At 38.8% G+C, this 27,499-nt stretch overlaps 2 long non-coding RNA genes across 3 annotated transcripts; both read right to left on the reverse strand.

Moving 5' to 3' along the window:
- Positions 1-4,698: 4,698 nt before the first annotated feature.
- On the reverse strand, positions 4,699-14,838 carry LOC121393770. Of its 2 annotated transcripts, XR_005961334.1 has the most exons (6): positions 14,573-14,838; positions 13,743-13,849; positions 9,458-11,263; positions 8,341-8,471; positions 7,510-7,616; positions 4,699-5,029 (listed from the first exon to the last, which is right to left on the reverse strand). It is a non-coding gene; the product is annotated as an uncharacterized LOC121393770 (long non-coding RNA). The 2 variants fall into 2 exon arrangements; XR_005961333.1 differs by lacking the exon at positions 14,573-14,838 and having other exon boundaries at positions 13,743-14,403.
- A 3,231-nt stretch (positions 14,839-18,069) lies between these two features.
- LOC121393771 lies at positions 18,070-21,868 on the reverse strand. The gene is made up of 7 exons (XR_005961335.1): positions 21,756-21,868; positions 21,624-21,670; positions 21,168-21,287; positions 20,003-20,077; positions 19,871-19,917; positions 19,416-19,535; positions 18,070-18,163 (listed from the first exon to the last, which is right to left on the reverse strand). It is a non-coding gene; the product is annotated as an uncharacterized LOC121393771 (long non-coding RNA).
- Between the last annotated feature and the right edge of the window lie 5,631 nt (positions 21,869-27,499).

A 27,499-nucleotide genomic window follows, 5' to 3' on the forward strand; every position in this document is an offset into this window, starting at 1 on the left:
CATAACCAGGCACTCTGAAGTCCAGGCAGAAGTCAAAGAGCCTCCCCCCAAATGAAGCTTTATATATGTTTCCCCCACACAGGATATAAGAAGATTTATACATTTTATCAGCTAGCATACTATATATGGTAAAAACTACACTTAGCATACTATATATGGTGAAAATCAAGCATTAACCAGTGTCACATTCCTTGAATTGCCAAAAGCTCTAGACGCCATCTTTAAGGTGTTGTTCTATTCTCTCTATCTTCTACTCTGTGAATCACTCATTTTTCTTACATTCCACCCCTTGATTCACAGAGAAGTTTGATAGGAAATCAATTCAAAAGCATTGACACGTATGGGCAATAGCTGACGCTTGTCAGATATAGTACTAGCCTTGATACATTAAATCAGTTTCAGAATAATAGAAAAAGCTAAACATAAGCATAAAATAAATAAATGACCATCCTTAGCAATAGCTCTAGATTTTTTCTACAACAGTTTAACCTACTCAATGTGGCTTAGAATGACATCCGCATTATTAGGGATGAAGGAACATGCACCCACTTGTTCAGAATTTCATGCCCCACCCTATCAAGATGCAAACCAAGTCCATATGAAATCATCAGTAGTAAATAATTTGTGTCTTATTCTATGGAAAACTTTGTTTATCCACCAAATCGGTATCTTTTATAGTTCGTAGTCCAATAAGCAAGTCCTTTCATATGATTTTCCTTCCAATAATCCATCCATGAAGCATTAACCACTGAAGAGAAATTAAGAACAGTCCCTTAGTTCAGTCCATGTTAATGATGCCCCCAACAATTAGATTCATTTTGCTGCTTTGCAGTCTGTATAAGCATTTGTAGAATCAAGTTCTCTTGCCATAAACCAAACGTTATATCACATCAGAGCTCACAAATCATCAGAAAAGGTATAACCATGTTGCCAGCCATGTTTTTAGTATATTGACCTCTCTATTCATAGTAGGCTGGAAGATAAAAGAGGATTAGTATCTTCTTCACACACATCCAAAAAGATGTTACATAACGCCCTGCACATATAATAGACAATTCTCCCAAACAGTTCTCCCGAACAAGTTCAGTTTCCCTTTTCACACTTTCACACTCATTATTAGTTTGAAACACACATTTACTCTCAGCAGTATATTCCATGATCTCATTATCCACCCATAACCATACCTTGTTCCACCCCCTGAGTGTATGAGTTGGAGCCAAAAGTTTTACCTGCTGTTTTAAAAACCATTAATGTATTCAGTTAATATGAAATAAGAAACACCCAATATACTCCTTGTTGAGAAGCCCAACCCAGTAAAATTAGTCCCATTGTCTGTAGTGTTCCATATGCTCTAGAAAGTTTATGTAATGAATATCTTTTCTTCACTTTCTGACATACAGGGCATTGTTGCACAATGTCTTTAGCAAGTACAGTGATTAAAGGTATTCCTTTATGCTTTGCATAGTCCATAGCGCCTTGAACCACTCGATGTCCAGAGTGCTCATGTGTCCGTTGGCCTAAAATATGTATCACAGTCAAAGCTCTGAACACTGTCCATTCATCTGTATATATATTCAACAAACTTTGTGTTTCCTCCAGTACAGAAACTACTGCCATTGATTCAGCATATTGGCTAGATCCACACACTCCAGTTGGATGGGCTGTAGGTTGGAAAGCAGCTGTAGTCCAGACGTGTTGTTGTCTGGTAGCAATAATAGTGGCAGATCTATCTGTAAACAATAAAATGAAGTCCTCTGATGTCACTGCTTCCTTTATGGTAGATGGAGAAAGTGTCAGTACGGGTTGCTCAAAGCTATCACATCCAAACTGTACTAATCCAGACAACTGCTGTGACACTTGAGATGATTCACTTGACACTCCCCCCCCTTACTTGTACATACAATTTCCACTTCTGAAAAGTGAGTTTCTGTGCAAAAGCTGCACACGAGTTCATTTTATTACCATTTGCCCATCCAGATATTGCTAAATCAGTCCCGACTGTGACAGGTACATCCATAATAGTTCCTTCATCGGGTTGCAGGGCAGTGTACAGTACAAGGAATTGTTTTTCTTCCATAGCAGTTTGCAGGGCACTTGTGTCCTTTTCCCTCAACTGAAAAACAGTCTTTTTCCTTGTAACAAAGTAAATTGAACAAACAGTCAGTAGCACATAATGTATCCAGTAACAAAACAGTCCAGTGATGTGCTGTGCCTCTATTATACAGTACAAAACCAGTTGTGGAATAACTTTGATTGGGCCAGTCCATATAATAGTCACAAAAGTCATACTTTGAGCCAGTCCTTGATTTGTAACCAAACTGGTAAATCCATCAGTCACTTGTTCCACGACTGTTACCATTTCTTTCACTGATAAGGCCAAAGGAGACTCTACTTTATCCACTTCTCTGTAATCAATAGTTAAAAGCCAAGGGCTATCTGTCTCTTTTACTGGCCACATTAGGGCACTGAATAGACTGACTACCAGTCTGAAAATGCCCACCTCCAACATCATCTCAGTTGCCATTGTTATCTCCTTTTGACCACCTGGAAAGTGGCATTGTTTTAGATTCACTTGGTTTGGTGGAGGTGATATGTGAATTGGAGTCCATTCAATGTTGTCATACACAATGGGCATTACAGCATTTATAGTGAAACTCTTGACTCCAACAATAAATGTTCCCAACCATATAACCACATTTTGTACCTTAAAAATATCCATTCCCACAATATTATCTGGTACTAAGGAAATGAAGATTTGTGCTTCAAAAATAAGACTTTTACCTAATTGCATTCCATCAGGTACAGCAACAGCAGCTTTGCCTCCCAACCCTTCAGTCGTTGCAACTGCATTTTGTTGGTCTGGCTGAGCTGTACCTTGGAATGAGTTGTGTCCCTGCCAATATAAAGTGACTGGTATATAAGGGCATGGATCCCCAGGTTTCATAGCATTGATTTTTGTTATGGCAGGCCCTGGGAATCTGCCACCCCTTCAGTCTACTGGCTAAGGCAACTGCCACCCCTTCCCTTCTGTGTGTTTCATGTCATCTAACAGATTCTTACACTCTGCATATGGCAATGTGGAGGGAAGAGTTAATGGGGTTGGGCTCAACTCCTCATCTAAACCAATTAAAGGAGGAGCTGACAGAGTTAATTCTTCAACATCACTAAGGGCAACCTTTTTAGGTTTGGCTGGCCTCAACTTCCCCTTTGCTGTTAGTTCCCTCCACAAAGCGAGCAGAAATTTGGTCTCCTTTCCATCAATAGAAACATTTGTCTGCGAGTAATTTTAACACGTGTATGCCCCTCCTGGCTCCCCTTAGCTAAACTCCGTTGCGGTTTCCTTTCACTTCTGTCAACATTCATTTCTCCCATTTGACCCAAGAGCACAGCCGCATCATAAATTGTACTTCCTTCTTTTGCTTCTAAAGCACTCAACATAGTGAAAAGAGGGGCTTTTAACTGTTCTGGGGCTGTGATAAGCAATTTCCTTTTGATCAATGGTGTAAAAGCAGCCATGTCAGGACCCCCCCAGTCAACCACTACATGTCTCACCCCTAGACAAGGAAAAGAGGTAGAGTAGACACATAGAGTAGACAAACAGACACCGTCAATAATCAAATTACAGACCCCACGCTCCTGGTACCAAATGTATTGAGATGGGCTCTTGTTCAGTCTGTAGAGTGATTAAACTGACACACACAAGTGAAACAAACATAAGAGATTTATTGATACTTAGCTGAGGGACCCCTCCATAAAATGGCTCAGCAGCAATTCCAACATAACCAGGCACTCTGAAGTCCAGGCAGAAGGCAAAGAGCCTCCCCCCAAATTAAGCTTTATATATGTTTCCCCCACACAGGATATAAGAAGATTTATACATTTTATCAGCTAGCATACTATATATGGTAAAAACTACACCTAGCATACTATATATGGTAAAAACTACACTTAGCATACTATATATGGTGAAAATCAAGCATTAACCAGTGTCACATTCCTTGAATTGTCAAAAGCTCTAGACGCCATCTTTAAGGTGTTGTTCTATTCTCTCTATCTTCTGCTCTGTGAATCACTCATTTTCCTTACAATCTGCTGGGAGGCTGGTGATATGTATGTAAAGCAGTGGTAAAAAGAAAAAAAAACGAATAAAAGGGGATAAAAAAAAGATTGTAAAGAGCATAAAAACAAAGAATGCGGGTAGTTGTAATATACGGTACAGATTAAATTGAGAGGAAACAGGTTGGAGTAGAGTTAGATTTGAAGGATGAAAAATGATGAGGGTGAGATGAAATACTCGGCAGGGGAATTTACTGAAAACAAGGTGATGAAGAATATTTTCAGAGTGAATTAATTAAGAACAAGTGTGAGAAAGAAGCAGGGGCTGAACTGGCATTAACCCACATTCTGTAGTTAGAGGCCAAAAGGTATATACAGTTAATTGCTCTTACAGTATTATTTTACGTGCTATCTGATAAGCTATCGGGCAAGGAGAGTATCAATTATGACGCCATAAAGAGGCCAAAGGATCATGACTAAACGCTAAATACACAAAAAATTTGAAGTTATATGGTACATTCTTACATCTGGTTTCCAAGACATCATATAAAAACAGTTACCTGTTTTGCCACACTGTTTATATCAAATTCTAGAGGGACTCCTTTCTGAACCTTTGTTTCTGCTCCTTCTTTCTTTGTTAGGAATGGAAATGGAGGTCGAGGCAACCTAGAACCCAAAAGCATGGGGGTCTGGACTCTAATGCACCCAAACTATCAAAATGCACTGCAACTAAAAAGGTGAAAATGATTGCAGATCAGGTGTGTTAAGATAAATGTATGTGTGTAGATATACAGTTATTAAATATAGCCAACTTGCAAAGTATAGCATGCAAAATGTATACGCCACAAGAACTAGACTCATCTTCATCATTGCCTTTAAGCCTCGTCTGGAGAGGAATATTGCCTGCCTGGTTTCTCTCTGTTGGTCCATTCTGAATCCGCTTCTAAATGTATTTGTTTGTGTATAGCTACTGCTAATATAAGAAATAAAAAACACAATATCAGAAAACATCACTGTGAGAATCCAGAATTGAAAGTCACCAGCAAATATTAATGATTACCCTTTTTTAACTCTTTTTGCTTGCAGGGCCGGATTAAATACTAAATAACACCAGTCAGATGCTGCCACATTATTTTGCTAAAATGAATGAAGCTGATGTCATTCTGCCCTCCCCTAGCAACAATATAATCAAAAACTTAATATCACAAGGATTCTGTCATGAAAAAATATACAAATTTGACATGAGGCAAACAATTTCTAGCTTCTAAAACTGGCCATACACTGGTGGATTTTGTTGCTCTGTGAACAACCCTATAGGCTAAACAATCATGTGAACGAACAATTCACCATCCAGACTTTTGTTGTAGCTTTGTTGTGTAGGCTACAAAATTTGATATTTACCGATGGCGGTCTGTCCCTTTGTTTACTTTTGCAAAAGGCATGGGCAATGAACGATCATTTAACAATGCTTATCTGAACGTCCACTCCAGTGTCCTATTTCGTGGTTTCACAATGAAAATTTTAAAACCTGTCTGATTGTTGGGAAGATTTTGTCTGTACAATATGATTACTGGCAACCCCATCAGTGTATCGATGCAGACAATTTTATTGAATTGTCAACACGACAAAATCTACCCATGTATGTCCACCTTAATTTTTCAAGTGCCAATATTGCTTCCATTTTAAGGGAAATTGCAGAATTGGCATTTCATAACCCTTGAGGCAAAAGAGAACACCTTTATATTGCATTTATGTGAGGCGCTGCAGATAAAAAAAATAAGTTATGCAAAATATGGAAGGAAGCATTCATGCAATTATGCAAGCAGTCAGTTTTACCTGCAATTAAAAGGTAATCTTTATAGTCTGTTGCCCTTTGGCATGCGATTTCCTATTGATAACAAAACACTCAATCTACCATTTCCCTAAGCGCTACAGCACATGGGGGTAATGTGGGATTTAACTGCTGCTGCAACCAGGGAAACCTGTTCTGGTTACAACAGCCATGTCTTACAATCATGGCTTTTAATAATATCAAATGCAGTGTAACCAACATACAATGAGATGTAACACACAGAGACTCTTCTTTCCCCTTAACAAAATTTTAAATAGTAGAATTATTGTTTTGCTACTAAGAACACAATAAAATCATGACACAAATCCCTTTAAAGAACAATTGGAACATTACAAAGCAATGTGCAAGTCTTATGTACAGAACCTGGATTAATAAATAACTGTAAGATGTGCAATTAGCAGAGCCTATACAGCTAAAGCCCTAAAAATGTAAATTACAGGAAAACGTTACTCCCAAAATGAATACTTAAATGGATTCTGTCATCAGAAAACATGTTTTTTTCAAAACACATCAGTTAATAGTGCTACTCCAGCAGAATTCTGCACTGAAATCCATTTCTCAAAAGAGCAAACAGATTTTTTTATATTCAATTTTGAAATCTGACATGGGGCTAGACATTTTGTCAATTTCCCAGCTGCCCCTGGTCATGTGACTTGTGCCTGCACTTTAGGAGAGAAATGCTTTCTGGCAGGCTGCTGTTTTTCCTTCTCAATGTAACTGAATGTGTCTCAGTGGGACATGGGTTTTTACTATTGAGCGTTGTTCTTAGATCTACCAGGCAGCTGTTATCTTATGTTAGGGAGCTGCTATCTGGTTACCTTCCCATTGTTCTTTTATTTTGCTGCTGGGGGGGAAGGGAGGGGTTGATATCACTCCAACTTGCAGTACAGCAGTAAAGAGTGATTGAAGTTTATCAGAGCACAAGTCAAATGACTTGGGGCAGCTGGGAAATTGACAATATGTCTAGCCCCATGCCAGATTTCAAAACGGAATATAAAAAAATCTTTTTGCTCTTTTGAGAAATGAATTTCAGTGCAGAATTCTGCTGGAGCAGCACTATTAACTGATTCATTTTGAAAAAATCTTTTTTTTCCCCATGACAGTATCCCTTTAAGTATGTTATAGAATGGCTAATTTTCAGCAACTTTTCAATTAGTCTTCATTATTTATATTTTTTATAGTTGTTTTAATCATTTGCCTTCTTCTGCCCTTTTCCAGCTTTCAAATGGGGGTCACTGACACTTTCTTTAAAAACAAATGCACTGTAAGGCTACACATTTATTTTATTGCTACTTTTGAGTGCAGAAGCAAAAAAAATGTGTTCCTTTATTTGGCTCCTGTGACTAAACATGTATGGTTTTTTTTATTCGTAAGATCCCAGGTGCAGCCCTTAGTTCTTAAAATGGCAATTTTCTATTTAGGATTACCCAATAGCACATACTAATAAAAACGTATATTATGATGTAAATAGTGGATTTGGCTGAAGCAGGGTTTAACATATGAGCTGTTTTATGAAATTTATTTTTAGAGAGACCTACATTGTTTGTGGGTATAGTTTTTATTTTTTTTCACAAATCAGCATCACAAGCTATGGAACTTACCTTCGCAAGTAATATCTTTGAAGTGAAGATGAGGTTTTAACCCCTAAGTCTGGAGAACTTTGAAGATTTATTCACTTCCTAAATGACACAAGCTGGCCTGGGGAATTCTAATAAAAATAAAAACAAAAAACATAGCAAAGATAACAGGCCTTATTAAGCAAATAAAAAAACGCTCCTGCTTATTTACAATTTAACCCCTCTTTAATACAAACATACATGCAGCCCTGGTACACTCCTCTATCACAAAATAGCTGTATGGGACATCTTATAGTAGCTTAGTGATCAATTTAAACATTTGCAATACATGATCAGACAATGCTGGCTATTCCCTTATTTTACACTTTCAATGAATTTGGAAGTACTACATATTGACAGCTTTGGTGCTGCCAGGGAAAACTGTCGTCAGATCACCTTTGATCTCATGTCACTATTTTCACTACAAAATCAAAGGGCATGCTTTACCTTTTGCAGAAGCTTGCAGGAACAGGGTGGACATTTCTAAAAAACACTTGATTGCTCAGGGAGTGTCAGTGTAAATATAGAGAAAGCAGACCCCGTAGTCATGGTAATGTAAAGAAAACATTGCTCTTAATTTAAGAAAAAGAAAACATTTCTTTAAAACAGATTAATGAATAAGGAAAATCCAGGAAAAAAAATAGCTTTGTGTGCAGGGAAAAAAAACTGATCATTATAGAGAATGTAAATAAAAAAAAAATGTAAAATTAAAGCTTTATAGTTATGTAATTTTTGACAAATTCAAGAAGGAATATTACGTTTCCAGCTTCAGTTAAATAAGACAACCGTGCAGCTAATTATACAGAACGGACATACCCGCACACTAAGAGGTGGACGGTTGAGAGGGCCGATGCCTTTCCATGATGCCATTTTACGCATAGCCAGGCCTGTTTTTACACCATATGGACATTTCTTTAATCCCTGTGACCTTTAATTGCTTCCAGCACCTTAAAACACACCGAAAAATATGTCAGGACACAATTAAAAACTTGATCGAATCAAAATATTAGAGAGAGAGAGAGAGAGAGATCTGTGTGACTCCATTTTATCCAAATAATCCAAATTTTTAAAAATGATTTCCATTTTCTCTGTAATAATACAATTGTACTTGATCCCAACTAAGATATAATTAATCCTTATTGGAAGCAAAACCAGCCTATTGGGTTTATTTAATGTTAAAATGAATTTCTAGTAGACTTAAGGCATGAAGACCCAAATTACGGAAAGATCCGTTATCCGGAAACCCCCAGGCCCGAGCATTCTGGATAACAGGTCCCATACCTGTATATGCTTAACAAAGAGCAAAGAATTGATTTACAAAAATGCATGAGTTCTAGCCGTACTACTGGTTTTAGTACTGATGATACGGCACAATATGCTTAATGCAATTAAAAACTTTTTCAATTTCAGCAACATAATGTTTTATCATTGCATAGGGCATTTTACTGTATAGGGATGCACCAAACCCTCAGTTTTTGGCCCAATCCTCATTTCCTACTTCGGCAAATACCGAACGGATTCTGAACCCTTGGAAAAATGGCAGTGGTGGTAATAGCCAAGGCACGCTCTGCAGATTCTTTTTTGCTTTATAAAGGGTTCCGATTCAGCCAGGCTCTTGGATTCGTCCGAATTTGAATCATGCTTAAAAAAGGCTCAGATTTGGACAAATCCCAACCCGACTCTGGGATTCAGTGAAGGTGAGCACTATACACAAGTGCACCTATTTATAATCCTAACTCAATAGATAGATGACAGAAGTAACTGTTTTACCAGAGAAATAGTGGTAGCAGTGAAGGAAGCACCCAAGCGCTGTCTATAGCCCAGCACTTTTTGAAGGTTTTGCATTTAAAGGGGACATATACCATCATTTTCAACTTTGGCTGAATGTAACCCTTTTGTAATAAAATGCAATAAAACAATGTGTTTAAGATACCTTTTGGTTCAAGTTTCTGTGTTATCGTAGATTTTCTCATCTCGCTCCTCCCTTTCTCTTCATTTCCTGTGCTGGTATCTGCACAGTCTGGCCGGGCAGCCGTCGGCCGTCTCTTTCTTTCACTGGCTTTTTCTCTGCAAGGAGCAGCCACTGAGAAGGACTGGGCGTGTATAGGGGAAAGGCGCTGTTATCGAGCTAATCTCGGCGCCACATCAATCACGCTGGGGTCCTTCTCAGGGCAGCCTGTGCTCATTCCTGTCCTTCCCCTACGCATGAGCAGACAGCAACAGGAGCGAGCGTGTGAGGACGTCTGCTGCTGCGCTATTACTGATATCCACTCCAGCATAATTTGAGTGCGGACTCTTCCTACTACCCTGCCTGCAAGTGTAGGGTGAGTTGCAGGGAGACTGGGGAAGTGCTGGGGCAGGACATTCCTGCGATTTAGTCACAGTTGGACGGCAGATGTCAGCGCAAGTGAAGTGTAGGTAGATAATGTACAACTCCCTGCTCCCCAGGATTCCGCAAAAAACTTGCGCTACTTTCCCTTTTGCCCTTTTGTCTAGTGAAGTTGACCAGAAGTTCTTGCAGTTTCAGGGGGTCGGTGGAAGCCTGGGGGTCGCCTGAAGCCCCTCCCAGCAGCCGGGGAAGTGTAATCAGAAGTCGCTGCTTGTGCGGCTCCGTCAGTGAATAAAGTGAAGTTATTTTGTGCGGGTCAAGGATGCAGAAGTCTCATGAGAACCAATGTTGGGCCCCGGGCTGTGAGTGTGGCCCCTGGATGCTGCAAGTAAACGCCCTGCTTGGCGATGCGCTAAATCACAGAGTCGCACTGAGCTGCCCCTCTAAGTTATGACGGATGCTGCAGGTAAAGTACCGTCTTTGCGAGAAAAATGATGTTCGCTGGAATGGAGACAAGTTAGAGGAGACCAACACCCGGTGCAGGAACGCACAATAAAGGAGTGAGATCCTGGACGGGGACATGTGAGTTTTTCCCTTAGGAAGACATGCATACCTAATTTGGATTTGTAGGAATGTGTATTTAACAAAATTATATGTTTTTCGGGGTTGGACACACTTTTTTCTACACATTCCTACAAATCCAACAAATTAATATTTTCAGAGTGAATTAATTAAGAACAAGTGTGAGAAAGAAGCAGGGGCTGAACTGGCATTAACCCACATTCTGTAGTTAGTGGCCAAAAGGTATATACAGTTAATTGCTCTTACAGAATTATTTTACGTGCTATCTGATAAGCTATCGGGCAAGGAGAGTATCAATTATGACGCCATAAAGAGGCCAAAGGATCATGACTAAACGCTAAATACACAAAAAATTTGAAGTTATATGGTACATTCTTACATCTGGTTTCCAAGACATCATATAAAAACAGTTACCTGTTCTGCCACACTGTTTATATCAAATTCTAGGGGGACTCCTTTCGGAACCTTTGTTTCTGCTCCTTCTTTCTTTGTTAGGAATGGAAATGGAGGTCGAGGCAACCTAGAACCCAAAGAGCATGGGGGTCTGGACTCTAATGCACCCAAACTATCAAAATGCACTGCAACTAAAAAGGTGAAAATGATTGCAGATCAGGTGTGTTAAGATAAATGTATGTGTGTAGATATACAGTTATTAAATATAGCCAACTTGCAAAGTATAGCATGCAAAATGTATACGCCACAAGAACTAGACTCATCTTCATCATTGCCTTTAAGCCTCGTCTGGAGAGGAATATTGCCTGCCTGGTTTCTCTCTGTTGGTCCATTCTGAATCCGCTTCTAAATGTATTTGTTTGTGTATAGCTACTGCTAATATAAGAAATAAAAAACACAATATCAGAAAACATCACTGTGAGAATCCAGAATTGAAAGTCACCAGCAAATATTAATGATTACCCTTTTTTAACTCTTTTTGCTTGCAGGGCCGGATTAAATACTAAATAACACCAGTCAGGTGCTGCCACATTATTTTGCTAAAATGAATGAAGCTGATGTCATTCTGCCCTCCCCTAGCAACAATATAATCAAAAACTTAATATCACAAGGATTCTGTCATGAAAAAATATACAAATTTGACATGAGGCAAACAATTACTAGCTTCTAAAACTGGCCATACACTGGTGGATTTTGTTGCTCTGTGAACAATCCTATAGGCTAAACAATCATGTGAACGAACAATTCACCATCCAGACTTTTGTTGTAGCTTTGTTGTGTAGGCTACAAAATTTGATATTTACCGATGGCGGTCTGTCCCTTTGTTTACTTTTGCAAAAGGCATGGGCAATGAACGATCATTTAACAATGCTTATCTGAACGTCCACTCCAGTGTCCTATTTCGTGGTTTCACAATGAAAATTTTAAAACCTGTCTGATTGTTGGGAAGATTTTGTCTGTACAATATGATTATTGGCAACCCCATCAGTGTATCGATGCAGACAATTTTATTGAATTGTCAACACGACAAAATCTACCCATGTATGTCCACCTTCATTTTTCAAGTGCCAATATTGCTTCCATTTTAAGGGAAATTGCAGAATTGGCATTTCATAACCCTTGAGGCAAAAGAGAACACCTTTATATTGCTTTTATGTGAGGCGCTGCAGATAAAAAAAATAAGTTATGCAAAATATGGAAGGAAGCATTCATGCAATTATGCAAGCAGTCAGTTTTACCTGCAATTAAAAGGTAATCTTTATAGTCTGTTGCCCTTTGGCATGCGATTTCCTATTGATAACAAAACACTCAATCTACCATTTCCCTAAGCGCTACAGCACATGGGGGTAATGTGGGATTTAACTGCTGCTGCAACCAGGGAAACCTGTTCTGGTTACAACAGCCATGTCTTACAATCATGGCTTTTAATAATATCAAATGCAGTGTAACCAACATACAATGAGATGTAACACACAGAGACTCTTCTTTCCCCTTAACAAAATTTTAAATAGTAGAATTATCGTCTTGCTACTAAGAACACAATAAAATCATGACACAAATCCCTTTAAAGAACAATTGGAACATTACAAAGCAAAGTGCAAGTCTTATGTACAGAACCTGGATTAATAAATAACTGTAAGATGTGCAATTAGCAGAGCCTATACAGCTAAAGCCCTAAAAATGTAAATTACAGGAAAACGTTACTCCCAAAATGAATACTTAAATGGATTCTGTCATCAGAAAACATGTTTTTTTCAAAACACATCAGTTAATAGTGCTACTCCAGCAGAATTCTGCACTGAAATCCATTTCTCAAAAGAGCAAACAGATTTTTTTATATTCAATTTTGAAATCTGACATGGGGCTAGACATTTTGTCAATTTCCCAGCTGCCCCTGGTCATGTGACTTGTGCCTGCACTTTAGGAGAGAAATGCTTTCTGGCAGGCTGCTGTTTTTCCTTCTCAATGTAACTGAATGTGTCTCAGTGGGACATGGGTTTTTACTATTGAGCGTTGTTCTTAGATCTACCAGGCAGCTGTTATCTTATGTTAGGGAGCTGCTATCTGGTTACCTTCCCATTGTTCTTTTATTTTGCTGCTGGGGGGGAAGGGAGGGGTTGATATCACTCCAACTTGCAGTACAGCAGTAAAGAGTGATTGAAGTTTATCAGAGCACAAGTCAAATGACTTGGGGCAGCTGGGAAATTGACAATATGTCTAGCCCCATGCCAGATTTCAAAACGGAATATAAAAAAATCTTTTTGCTCTTTTGAGAAATGAATTTCAGTGCAGAATTCTGCTGGAGCAGCACTATTAACTGATTCATTTTGAAAAAATCTTTTTTTTCCCCATGACAGTATCCCTTTAAGTATGTTATAGAATGGCTAATTTTCAGCAACTTTTCAATTAGTCTTCATTATTTATATTTTTTATAGTTGTTTTAATCATTTGCCTTCTTCTGCCCTTTTCCAGCTTTCAAATGGGGGTCACTGACACTTTCTTTAAAAACAAATGCACTGTAAGGCTACACATTTATTTTATTGCTACTTTTGAGTGCAGAAGCAAAAAAAATGTGTTCCTTTATTTGGCTCCTGTGACTAAACATGTATGGTTTTTTTATTCGTAAGATCCCAGGTGCAGCCCTTAGTTCTTAAAATGGCAATTTTCCATTTAGGATTACCCAATAGCACATACTAATAAAAACGTATATTATGATGTAAATAGTGGATTTGGCTGAAGCAGGGTTTAACATATGAGCTGTTTTATGAAATTTATTTTTAGAGAGACCTACATTGTTTGTGGGTATAGTTTTTATTTTTTTTCACAAATCAGCATCACAAGCTATGGAACTTACCTTCGCAAGTAATATCTTTGAAGTGAAGATGAGGTTTTAACCCCTAAGTCTGGAGAACTTTGAAGATTTATTCACTTCCTAAATGACACAAGCTGGCCTGGGGAATTCTAATAAAAAATAAAAACAAAAAACATAGCAAAGATAACAGGCCTTATTAAGCAAATAAAAAAACGCTCCTGCTTATTTACAATTTAACCCCTCTTTAATACAAACATACATGCAGCCCTGGTACACTCCTCTATCACAAAATAGCTGTATGGGACATCTTATAGTAGCTTAGTGATCAATTTAAACATTTGCAATACATGATCAGACAATGCTGGCTATTCCCTTATTTTACACTTTCAATGAATTTGGAAGTACTACATATTGACAGCTTTGGTGCTGCCAGGGAAAACTGTCGTCAGATCACCTTTGATCTCATGTCACTATTTTCACTACAAAATCAAAGGGCATGCTTTACCTTTTGCAGAAGCTTGCAGGAACAGGGTGGACATTTCTAAAGAACACTTGATTGCTCAGGGAGTGTCAGTGTAAATATAGAGAAAGCAGACCCCGTAGTCATGGTAATGTAAAGAAAACATTGCTCTTAATTTAAGAAAAAGAAAACATTTCTTTAAAACAGATTAATGAATAAGGAAAATCCAGGAAAAAAAATAGCTTTGTGTGCAGGGAAAAAAAACTGATCATTATAGAGAATGTAAATAAAAAAAATGTAAAATTAAAGCTTTATAGTTATGTAATTTTTGACAAATTCAAGAAGGAATATTACGTTTCCAGCTTCAGTTAAATAAGACAACCGTGCAGCTAATTATACAGAACGGACATACCCGCACACTAAGAGGTGGACGGTTGAGAGGGCCGATGCCTTTCCATGATGCCATTTTACGCATAGCCAGGCCTGTTTTTACACCATATGGACGTTTCTTTAATCCCTGTGACCTTTAATTGCTTCCAGCACCTTAAAACACACCGAAAAATATGTCAGGACACAATTAAAAACTTGATCGAATCAAAATATTAGAGCGAGAGAGAGAGAGAGATCTGTGTGACTCCATTTTATCCAAATAATCCAAATTTTTAAAAATGATTTCCATTTTCTCTGTAATAATACAATTGTACTTGATCCCAACTAAGATATAATTAATCCTTATTGGAAGCAAAACCAGCCTATTGGGTTTATTTAATGTTAAAATGAATTTCTAGTAGACTTAAGGCATGAAGACCCAAATTACGGAAAGATCCGTTATCCGGAAACCCCCAGGCCCGAGCATTCTGGATAACAGGTCCCATACCTGTATATGCTTAACAAAGAGCAAAGAATTGATTTACAAAAATGCATGAGTTCTAGCCGTACTACTGGTTTTAGTACTGATGATACGGCACAATATGCTTAATGCAATTAAAAACTTTTTTCAATTTCAGCAACATAATGTTTAATCATTGCATAGGGCATTTTACTGTATAGGGATGCACCAAACCCTCAGTTTTTGGCCCAATCCTCATTTCCTACTTCGGCAAATACCGAACGGATTCTGAACCCTTGGAAAAATGGCAGTGGTGGTAATAGCCAAGGCACGCTCTGCAGATTCTTTTTTGCTTTATAAAGGGTTCCGATTCAGCCAGGCTCTTGGATTCGTCCGAATTTGAATCATGCTTAAAAAAGGCTCAGATTTGGACAAATCCCAACCCGACTCTGGGATTCAGTGAAGGTGAGCACTATACACAAGTGCACCTATTTATAATCCTAACTCAATAGATAGATGACAGAAGTAACTGTTTTACCAGAGAAATAGTGGTAGCAGTGAAGGAAGCACCCAAGCGCTGTCTATAGCCCAGCACTTTTTGAAGGTTTTGCATTTAAAGGGGACATATACCATCATTTTCAACTTTGGCTGAATGTAACCCTTTTGTAATAAAATGCAATAAAACAATGTGTTTAAGATACCTTTTGGTTCAAGTTTCTGTGTTATCGTAGATTTTCTCATCTCGCTCCTCCCTTTCTCTTCATTTCCTGTGCTGGTATCTGCACAGTCTGGCCGGGCAGCCGTCGGCCGTCTCTTTCTTTCACTGGCTTTTTCTCTGCAAGGAGCAGCCACTGAGAAGGACTGGGCGTTTATAGGGGAAAGGCGCTGTTATCGAGCTAATCTCGGCGCCACATCAATCACGCTGGGGTCCTTCTCAGGGCAGCCTGTGCTCGTTCCTGTCCTTCCCCTACGCATGAGCAGACAGCAACAGGAGCGAGCGTGTGAGGACGTTTGCTGCTGCGCTATTACTGATATCCACTCCAGCATAATTTGAGTGTGGACTCTTCCTACTACCCTGCCTGCAAGTGTAGGGTGAGTTGCAGGGAGACTGGGGAAGTGCTGGGGCAGGACATTCCTGCGATTTAGTCACAGTTGGACGGCAGATGTCAGCGCAAGTGAAGTGTAGGTAGATAATGTACAACTCCCTGCTCCCCAGGATTCCGCAAAAAACTTGCGCTACTTTCCCTTTTGCCCTTTTGTCTAGTGAAGTTGACCAGAAGTTCTTGCAGTTTCAGGGGGTCGGTGGAAGCCTGGGGGTCGCCTGAAGCCCCTCCCAGCAGCCGGGGAAGTGTAATCAGAAGTCGCTGCTTGTTTGGCTCCGTCAGTGAATAAAGTGAAGTTATTTTGTGCGGGTCAAGGATGCAGAAGTCTCATGAGAACCAATGTTGGGCCCCGGGCTGTGAGTGTGGCCCCTGGATGCTGCAAGTAAACGCCCTGCTTGGCGATGCGCTAAATCACAGAGTCGCACTGAGCTGCCCCTCCAAGTTATGACGGATGCTGCAGGTAAAGTACCGTCTTTGCGAGAAAAATGATGTTCGCTGGAATGGAGACCAGTTAGAGGAGACCAACACCCGGTGCAGGAACGCACAATAAAGGAGTGAGATCCTGGACGGGGACATGTGAGTTTTTCCCTTAGGAAGACATGCATACCTAATTTGGATTTGTAGGAATGTGTACTTAACAAAATTATATGTTTTTCGGGGTTGGACACACTTTTTTCTACATTCGATCCCCCCCCACAAAATGATGTAGTTATGTTCATTTTGCAGTATCTTCAATTACAGAACAGATAGCTCAAATGTGGTACAATTCCATAGTAGCAGTGTACATAAGTATCTAGTTTTTCCTTTCGATAACAGCAGATTATTTTTATGGATCATTAAATATTTTGGGGATGGATGATTACTATAACTAAATATAAAGGTTATATGAAATTGTTGATAAATGTCATGTAAAAACCATTTGTTATATATTGATCTTTAGTATTTTTTTTCAAATTTAAGGACAGAGTAGAAAGTGTTCCTGGACCTGTGATTCAGTGTATTCTACGACAAGTGGTGAATAATATTTTAACTCACCATATGGTGAAGATTTTGAAGGTAACATATGAATAATATTTATGAATTACTCATTTACAGTGTTCTATCAGTCAAACATAGTCATTGTTATATTCTTACAGAGCCCACTCAGTATAAGTACCCACATGACCCTATATGCTTGGTTATTTGATATGCATTTTTTTATTGCTACCGATTTTCCAATTTGAGCAGCAAAGAGTGCCATCTTTCCCTGTTTTTTATATATACCGGGGCTTTTACTGTTAATTTACATAGGTAGGAATAATTTTGTAGATTTAAACTAGTATTGTAGTAGTAACTTACCTTTCACATTTCTAAATTCATTTTATATTAGGATATAGTATATTTTAATATACATTGTAAAAATAAAGTAATTGTTTCTATGGTTACAGTATGATAATTTTTTTTTTTTTTTTAGACATCACATAAGACAATCAGCACAAGTTTCAACCATGACAAAGTGCATTGTTAAAAATTGCCACCATAGAACTGGTCAAAAGACAAAGTATCCAAATGTAACTTTGCATTCCTTTCCGGGAAATTTAGCCATGATAAAAAAATGGTTAGAAAGCACTGGACAGTGTAGTACTAACCTTGAGGAAATGGCACAAAAAGTTCTTGATGGAAAGAAACACGATAATTTTAGACTATGTTCTGAACATTTTACAGCAGACTGTTATAAATATTGTGGAAGTAAAAGATGCCTCAAAGAAGATGCAGTACCATCAATTTTTGGAGTAACCTCAGTTACAACTGAAGAAGAGGGTCAGGCTTCCTCCATGTCTTCTTTTTCTCATTTGGATGATGAAAGTACATCATCATCATTTACTTTTCATGAAAAAACGAAGAACAAAGGAGTTATGACAGGATGCACATCTAAAAAAAATTATAATAAATATTAGATTTTTTAATATTCATTTTTAAATATATCTGTATAGGTTAATTTATGGTATATACTCACCAGTGGGTCGGTATCAAAGTACACTGATGACTCAGACTGATTACTCTGAGACTCTGATCCACTACTCTCCATCTCCTAAAACAATTAGAAAGATAGATAGATAGATAGATAGATAGATAGATGATAGATAGATGATGGATGGATATATGATAGTTAGAGAGAGAGAGAGAGAGAGAGAGAGAGAGAGAGAGAGAGAGAGAGAGAGAGAGAGAGAGAGAGATGCAGTAGACAGATATATGATAGATAGAGAGATGATATATAGATGGATAGATGGATATATAGATAGATGATAGATAGATACATAGATACATAGACGATAGATAGATAGAGAGAGAGAGATGTAGTAGATAGATAGATAAATAGATAGATATGATTATAGCAGGAATGTAATTTTTTCATATACAGCAGGAGGACATCATATAATCACAATAATATATAGTTTCCTTTCAAATTTAGTACAGACAGCCTGAGATAAACTTTAAAATGACTGCAAATAAATAAATGGTTGATTATAGGTGGGGGTATAGGGTTATATTACTAAAGCAGCACTGTCGTCGTGTCGAAGTTCCTTTTCCAACTCGTCTCCACTCTCCAACCAATTCCCGCCACGGCGCCACGAGTGAGAGAGCCCAGCCCTGGCCCTGCATGACGTCACGCCCTCCTCCTGGGGGGGACGCTCGGCTCGTCGCTGCGTGTTCTTCCAGCTCTGCCCCTGGCCAGCGTGCCCCGCCCCTCTCTGAGACTCCCTCTGGCTCTGCCTCTGAGTCCCTTTCCCAACAAGTCTCCGCTCCGGCTCCGCCCCTTTTCGTATATCGTGCAGCCAGCTGAGCAGCAGTGTGTGTGCGGCGTGCGCTACTATTTGGGCAGATTGGGCGGTTTTTCCAAGTCCAAAGTCCGCCACCACGCTTTAAAAACCGCCCAATTTGGCGGAAAACCCGCCAACCTGGCAACCCTGTCCCACACCTCATTTCAGCCTAGCTTCTGACCTGAGAGGTTCTCAATGCTGCTCTGATGTAATGACACTTTTAGCAGGTAAAATGCATTCAAAACGTTTTTTTTTCTGCATCACTACATTGTTTGAGGAAAGATTAATCACATATCTGAATATGAAGGTTATGCAAAATGTCCCCTTTAACCAAATAACATTAGAAACAGAAACAGTATTTGCTCAAAAATGATTTAGTATGTATGGTATACTGCAAAATTTACCGCAAAATCACCAGACAACCAATGTACATCACTGAAAGTTTTGACAAGTCCTACATGAATAAGAAGTACGCAACCACAGAACAGGTGTTGCAAAGGAGTACGCTAAGAGCTACAATACCTGAAGTTCGCTGGGCTCCTCATCTGCCCCAACTGTTCCTGAACTGCCGGAACGAGCCATAATATCTGCCTTTTAGTTGCTTTCTGTTCTGCTCTTGCTTGTTCAATTTGATAATATCATCTGAAAAACAAAAATCTGCGTAAGCAAGAGCGTAACATTATAATAAATCCTAGTGCTAATGCGACCTAAACAGTAAATAAAGAAAAATAGGTTTGTCTGTAGGAAGAGATATAATTGCAAAAAATGTAAAAAAAAAATAAAAAATCAAGGGGTGTAAAATTTAAGACTTTCTGTCATTTTTGAAACTTTACAAATTCCTGAAGTAATATTTAGCAAAGTTTCCAGATTCACTAACATAAACGATAGTAAATTTAAAAGAATAGATGTAGCTGGTGTTTGATTAAAGCTTTTTTTTTAACAATTCATTTTTTATAGGTTTAGTAAAACATAGTTACATCAAAGGCTGGGCACAGAGGGGCATATGTTTTGACAGGATGCACATCTAAAAAAAATTATAATAAATATTAGATTTTTTAATATTAATTTTTAAATATATCTGTATAGGTTAATTTATGGTATATACTCACCAGTGGGTCGGTATCAAAGCACACTGATGACTCAGACTGATTACTCTGAGACTCTGATCCACTACTCTCCATCTCCTAAAACAATTAGAAAGATAGATAGATAGATAGATAGATAGATAGATAGATGATAGATAGATGATGGATGGATGGAGAGAGAGAGAGAGAGAGAGAGAGAGATGTAGTAGATAGATAGATAAATAGATAGATATGATTATAGCAGGAATGTAATTTTTTCATATACAGCAGGAGGACATCATATAATCACAATAATATATAGTTTCCTTTCAAATTTAGTACAGACAGCCTGAGATAAACTTTAAAATGACTGCAAATAAATAAATGGTTGATTATAGGTGGGGGTATAGGGTTATATTACTAAAGCAGCACTGTCGTCGTGTCGAAGTTCCTTTTCCAACTCGTCTCCACTCTCCAACCAATTCCCACCACGGCGCCACGAATGAGAGAGCCCAGCCCTGGCCCTGCATGACGTCAAGCCCTCCTCCTGGGGGGGACGCTCGGCTCGTCGCTGCGTGTTCTTCCAGCTCTGCCCCTGGCCGGCGTGCCCCGCCCCTCTCTGAGACTCCCTCTGGCTCTGCCTCTGAGTCCCTTTCCCAACAAGTCTCCGCTCCGGCTCCGCCCCTTTTCGTATATCGTGCAGCCAGCTGAGCAGCAGTGTGTGTGCGGCGTGCGCTACTATTTGGGCAGATTGGGCGGTTTTTCCAAGTCCAAAGTCCGCCACCACGCTTAAAAAACCGCCCAATTTGGCGGAAAACCCGCCAACCTGGCAACCCTGTCCCACACCTCATTTCAGCCTAGCTTCTGACCTGAGAGGTTCTCAATGCTGCTCTGATGTAATGACACTTTTAGCAGGTAAAATGCATTCAAAACGTTTTTTTTTCTGCATCACTACATTGTTTGAGGAAAGATTAATCACATATCTGAATATGAAGGTTATGCAAAATGTCCCCTTTAACCAAATAACATTAGAAACAGATACAGTATTTGCTTAAAAATGATTTAGTATGTATGGTATACTGCAAAATTTACCGCAAAATCACCAGACAACCAATGTACATCACTGAAAGTTTTGACAAGTCCTATATGAATAAGAAGTACACAACCACAGAACAGGTGTTGCAAAGGAGTACGCTAAGAGCTACAATACCTGAAGTTCGCTGGGCTCCTCATCTGCCCCAACTGTTCCTGAACTGCCGGAACAAGCCATAATATCTGCCTTTTAGTTGCTTTCTGTTCTGCTCTTGCTTGTTCAATTTGATAATATCATCTGAAAAACAAAAATCTGCGTAAGCAAGAGCGTAACATTATAATAAATCCTAGTGCTAATGCGACCTAAACAGTAAATAAAGAAAAATAGGTTTGTCTGTAGGAAGAGATATAATTGCAAAAAATGTAAAAAAAAAATAAAAAATCAAGGGGTGTAAAATTTAAGACTTTCTGTCATTTTTGAAACTTTACAAATTCCTGAAGTAATATTTAGCAAAGTTTCCAGATTCACTAACATAAACGATAGTAAATTTAAAAGAATAGATGTAGCTGGTGTTTGATTAAAGCTTTTTTTTTTAACAATTCATTTTTTATAGGTTTAGTAAAACATAGTTACATCAAAGGCTGGGCACAGAGGGGCATATGTTTTGACAGGATGCACATCTAAAAAAAATTATAATAAATATTAGATTTTTTAATATTAATTTTTAAATATATCTGTATAGGTTAATTTATGGTATATACTCACCAGTGGGTCGGTATCAAAGCACACTGATGACTCAGACTGATTACTCTGAGACTCTGATCCACTACTCTCCATCTCCTAAAACAATTAGAAAGATAGATAGATAGATAGATAGATGATAGATAGATAGATGATGGATGGATATATGATAGATAGAGAGAGAGAGAGAGAGAGAGAGAGAGAGATGTAGTAGATAGATAGATAAATAGATAGATATGATTATAGCAGGAATGTAATTTTTTCATATACAGCAGGAGGACATCATATAATCACAATAATATATAGTTTCCTTTCAAATTTAGTACAGACAGCCTGAGATAAACTTTAAAATGACTGCAAATAAATAAATGGTTGATTATAGGTGGGGGTATAGGGTTATATTACTAAAGCAGCACTGTCGTCGTGTCGAAGTTCCTTTTCCAACTCGTCTCCACTCTCCAACCAATTCCCACCACGGCGCCACGAGTGAGAGAGCCCAGCCCTGGCCCTGCATGACGTCACGCCCTCCTCCTGGGGGGGACGCTCGGCTCGTCGCTGCGTGTTCTTCCAGCTCTGCCCCTGGCCGGCGTGCCCCGCCCCTCTCTGAGACTCCCTCTGGCTCTGCCTCTGAGTCCCTTTTCCCAACAAGTCTCCGCTCCGGCTCCGCCCCTTTTCCTATATCGTGCATTACTCTGAGACTCTGATCCACTACTCTCCATCTCCTAAAACAATTAGAAAGATAGATAGATAGATAGATAGATGATAGATAGATGATGGATGGATATATGATAGATAGAGAGAGAGAGAGAGAGAGAGAGAGAGAGAGAGAGAGAGATGCAGTAGACAGATAGATGATAGATAGAGAGATGATATATAGATGGATAGATGGATATATAGATAGATGATAGATAGATACATAGATACATAGACGATAGATAGATAGAGAGAGAGAGAGAGAGAGAGAGAGAGAGAGAGAGAGAGAGAGAGATGTAGTAGATAGATAGATAAATAGATAGATATGATTATAGCAGGAATGTAATTTTTTCATATACAGCAGGAGGACATCATATAATCACAATAATATATAGTTTCCTTTCAAATTTAGTACAGACAGCCTGAGATAAACTTTAAAATGACTGCAAATAAATAAATGGTTGATTATAGGTGGGGGTATAGGGTCATATTTCTAAAGATTTTTGCAGGCAGTTAATGTAACTGGAGCACCACAGCTAGCCCTGAGATTGTCTGCCAATTGTTATATCATGCTTGCTGATATCTAAAGGCACAAATGTGGGATTTCTGTTAAGTTGTTTAACAAATATTTAGATCTAAAGGTAGTCATTATGCTTTGTCATACACACAGATTGAATTAATGTAGAGGCATTTTACTCTGTCCTTCTTGGGATTTCATATGGAAAAGATTTATGTGACAAAATGTAATCTGTTATGGATGATAATTTTAAAATGGCTAAGAATAAATAAAACAAATAGTATACCTTTGTAAGTGTGCCAGAATCCACAAATCCAAATAGAAAAATCAGGCAGCAGCATAGGACAGCTATCTGCAGACTAGAAACAGACACAGGCAGGGAGATGGGAGTGGTTTTCCAAGCTACAGCAGAGTTCAGCCTGTCAGTCAGTGCTGTTACCATTTCCTGTGAGAGAATGAACAGACACTCCCACACCAGGGTTGCCAGGTTTTCATTTCAAAACCAGCCAAAGACCATAAAAAAGTAGCCAAAAAGTAGCCAAAAGCCATTTTAAAAGTAGCCCAAAAGTAGCCCAATTCATAAATTGAAAAACAGGTCCCATAACTGTACTGACAGTACTGCGAATACACTGAGCGCTTATAAATGTGTGTTCATAAAAAACTGTGCCAGTCAAGACATAATATATCCAGAAGAGCTTCAGAACATCTTACTGAATGTGGGCTTACAATCAGAAATCTAGTGTTCCCTGTACAACATAAAGGAGCATTTGAGTCCTCCTCTTGTGACACACCCAACCAAATATTGTTTTATTGGGGACCGGGCAATGACAGGATCCCATTACTGCCCAACAGCCCTACATACAAATAAGAGAGACTCAAACACAGAGAGAGCCCTACATACAAATAAGAGAGACTCAAAAGCAGACAGCTACTCACAAGTCCCGAAAAGCAGCACTGTCGTCGTGTCGAAGTTCCTTTTCCAACTCGTCTCCACTCTCCAACCAATTCCCGCCACGGCGCCACGAGTGAGAGAGCCCAGCCCTGGCCCTGCATGACGTCACTCCCTCCTCCTGGGGGGGACGCTCGGCTCGTCGCTGCGTGTTCTTCCAGCTCTGCCCCTGGCCGGCGTGCCCCGCCCCTCTCTGAGACTCCCTCTGGCTCTGCCTCTGAGTCCCTTTCCCAACAAGTCTCCGCTCCGGCTCCGCCCCTTTTCGTATATCGTGCAGCCAGCTGAGCAGCAGTGTGTGTGCGGCGTGCGCTACTATTTGGGCAGATTGGGTGGTTTTTCCAAGTCAAAACCCGCGGCACCTATTAAAACTAGCCCAAAACTAGCCATTGGCGGGTTTGGACTTGGAAAAACCGCCACCACGCTTTAAAAACCGCCCAATTTGGCGGAAAACCCGCCAACCTGGCAACCCTGTCCCACACCTCATTTCAGCCTAGCTTCTGACCTGAGAGGTTCTCAATGCTGCTCTGATGTAATGACACTTTTAGCAGGTAAAATGCATTCAAAAGGTTTTTTTTTCTGTATCACTACATTGTTTGAGGAAAGATTAATCACATATCTGAATATGAAGGTTATGCAAAATGTCCCCTTTAACCAAATAACATTAGAAACAGATACAGTATTTGCTCAAAAATGATTTAGTATGTATGGTATACTGCAAAATTTACCGCAAAATCACCAGACAACCAATGTACATCACTGAAAGTTTTGACAAGTCCTACATGAATAAGAAGTACACAACCACAGAACAGGTGTTGCAAAGGAGTACGCTAAGAGCTACAATACCTGAAGTTCGCTGGGCTCCTCATCTGCCCCAACTGTTCCTGAACTGCCGGAACGAGCCATAATATCTGCCTTTTAGTTGCTTTCTGTTCTGCTCTTGCTTGTTCAATTTGATAATATCATCTGAAAAACAAAAATCTGCGTAAGCAAGAGCGTAACATTATAATAAATCCTAGTGCTAATGCGACCTAAGCAACCTAATTTAGAAAAATAGGTTTGTCTGTAGGAAGAGATATAATTGCAAAGAATGTAAAAAAAAAATAAAAAATCAAGGGGTGTAAAATTTAAGACTTTCTGTCATTTTTGAAACTTTACAAATTCCTGAAGTAATATTTAGCAAAGTTTCCAGATTCACTAACATAAACGATAGTAAATTTAAAAGAATAGATGTAGCTGGTGTTTGATTAAAGCTTTTTTTTTTAACAATTCATTTTTTAACAATTCATTTTTTAACAATTCATTTTTTATAGGTTTAGTAAAACATAGTTACATCAAAGGCTGGGCACAGAGGGGCATATGTTTTCTAAAATTTTCGCCTGTCTCCCAAATTCCACCTGGAGAGTACATGGCATCACACAGATACCGATTAAATATTTTGTTGATCCTTAGATCTTTATCAGTTATATATAGTGATCTTTGGGTGACTAAATCATGGGTCAACTAAATGTTCATGCAATTGGCAAATAATCGAAACAAAGTGTTCATGTTTGTGTGCCCAATGAAAAGTAGGTCTAATTATATTTACCAATAATAAAGTCCATGGGAAGCCACCAAATCCCATAGAGACTGCAGAATGAATTAATAGAACATGATGTCTTGGGACAAACAGATTTTATTTGCCAAAAGTACTGGGGGAATGTGAATTCTGTAAGAGGTTGTGGACAAAACAGGCTCAAAAACCGCAGATACTTTGCTGCAAGGTTTATTCAGCACAACATGTTTTGAGCATTGTGGCTCTTTATCAAGTGTTCAAAAGTGCACATCATACAGACAACTTTAAATACCTGGGCAGTATCGCTATAGAGGCAGGTAAAGTAAATATCCAAATATTACTTATTCGTGCAATTAGTGCTTAATCAACAGTACACAAAAGATTGATTACATGAAATGTGAATACTTGAAGCAATCTGGACTCTTTCTTGTAGGCTTTTGTTGCAGTACAAGGGGTTAAGTGTATCTATTGGATTTTCATAAACTTTGTTTGGACTTATCACCCACAATGGACACTTTGTACTAGTGTATGTAGTACTGATTGATGTATCTGTGATTGGATTAAAATGGAGGTTAGGCGAACAAATCCCCATTGCAGTAACCTCTGATGTCCAAGTTTCTAATTAACTTATATTCCTATCACGGTGGAGGGGAGGAGTCAAATGTATTTTAAAGGGATACTGTCATGAGAAAAAAATGAATCAGTTAATAGTGCTGCGCCAGCAGAATTCTGCACTGAAATCCATTTCTCAAAAGAGCAAACTGATTTTTTTATATTCAATTTTGAAATCTGACATGGGGCTAGACATTTTGTCAATTTCCCAGCTGCCCCAAGTCATGTGACTTGAGCTCTGAAAAACTTCAATCACTCTTTACTGCTGTACTGCAAATTGGAGTGATATCAACCCCTCCCTTTTCCCTCCCAGCAGTCAAACAAAAGAACAATGGGAAGGTAACCAGATAGTAGCTCCCTAACACAAGATTACAGCTGCCTGGTAGATCTAAGAACAACACTAGTAAAAACCCATGTCTGAGACACATTCAGTTACATTGAGAAGGGAAAACAGCAGCCTGCCTGAAAGCATTTCTCTCCTAAAGTGCAGGACAAGACACATGACCAGGGGCAGCTGGGAAATTGACAATATGTCTAGCTCCATGTCAGATTTCAAAATTGAATATAAAAAAATCTGTTTGCTCTTTTGAGAAATGGATTTCAGTGCAGAATTCTGCTGGAGTAGCACTATTAACTGATGCATTTTGAAAAAAACATGTTTTCCGATGACAGGATCCCTTTAAGTTGTCTGTATGATGTGCACCTTTGAACACTTGATAAAGAGCCACAATGCTCAAAACATGTTGTGCTGAATAAACCTTGCAGCAAAGTATCTGCGGTTTTTGAGTCTGTTTTGTCCATAACCTTTTACAGAATTTGCATTGGCAGTAGCTTCTAAGTGGGACAGAAGCAGTGGAGCAGGCAAGAAATTGTGTAACTGGTACCAATCTTTATTATTTCTACTGGGGGAATGTGGACTTGACGTGTCTTGGAGTTATATATTTCACCCATCCTACTTCCCCTGTCACCCCCAAGGGAGACATTTGTCTTTTGGTTTGCTACCCATTTCATATACAAATATGAAAGAAAATGGTGTTGGGTAGATAATGGAATCACCTGTAGTAGATTTGCCATTTATCTGCAAGGGTATTAAATCATATACACTTGTACTTCATAGACTTTCTCATTATGCATATAATGTCCTTTTTGGGTTTTACCTTTTTTTTTGCATATTTATAACACAAGCACTAGGGTCTCTCTGCACCAAGATCGAGAACGGCCTGTCTTCATCATACCTTGCATTTTCAATCTTGCTAACAGGCCATATTCTCTCAAACTATCTAGCCAAAATCTTGTTGTGTTATCATACACTTACAAGAAGGTGGCATGGCCTAATAGTATTAAACAAGTCATAAAGGAATTTAGTAAGGATAAATGTTGAGGTTCTCTCGTCCACCGTCTTACTAATAGTGTTTTGTAAAGGGTTTAAAGGAGAACTAAAGTCT

This window comes from Xenopus laevis, chromosome 5L (genome assembly GCF_017654675.1).
Source record: "Xenopus laevis strain J_2021 chromosome 5L, Xenopus_laevis_v10.1, whole genome shotgun sequence".
Lineage (NCBI taxonomy): Eukaryota > Metazoa > Chordata > Amphibia > Anura > Pipidae > Xenopus > Xenopus laevis.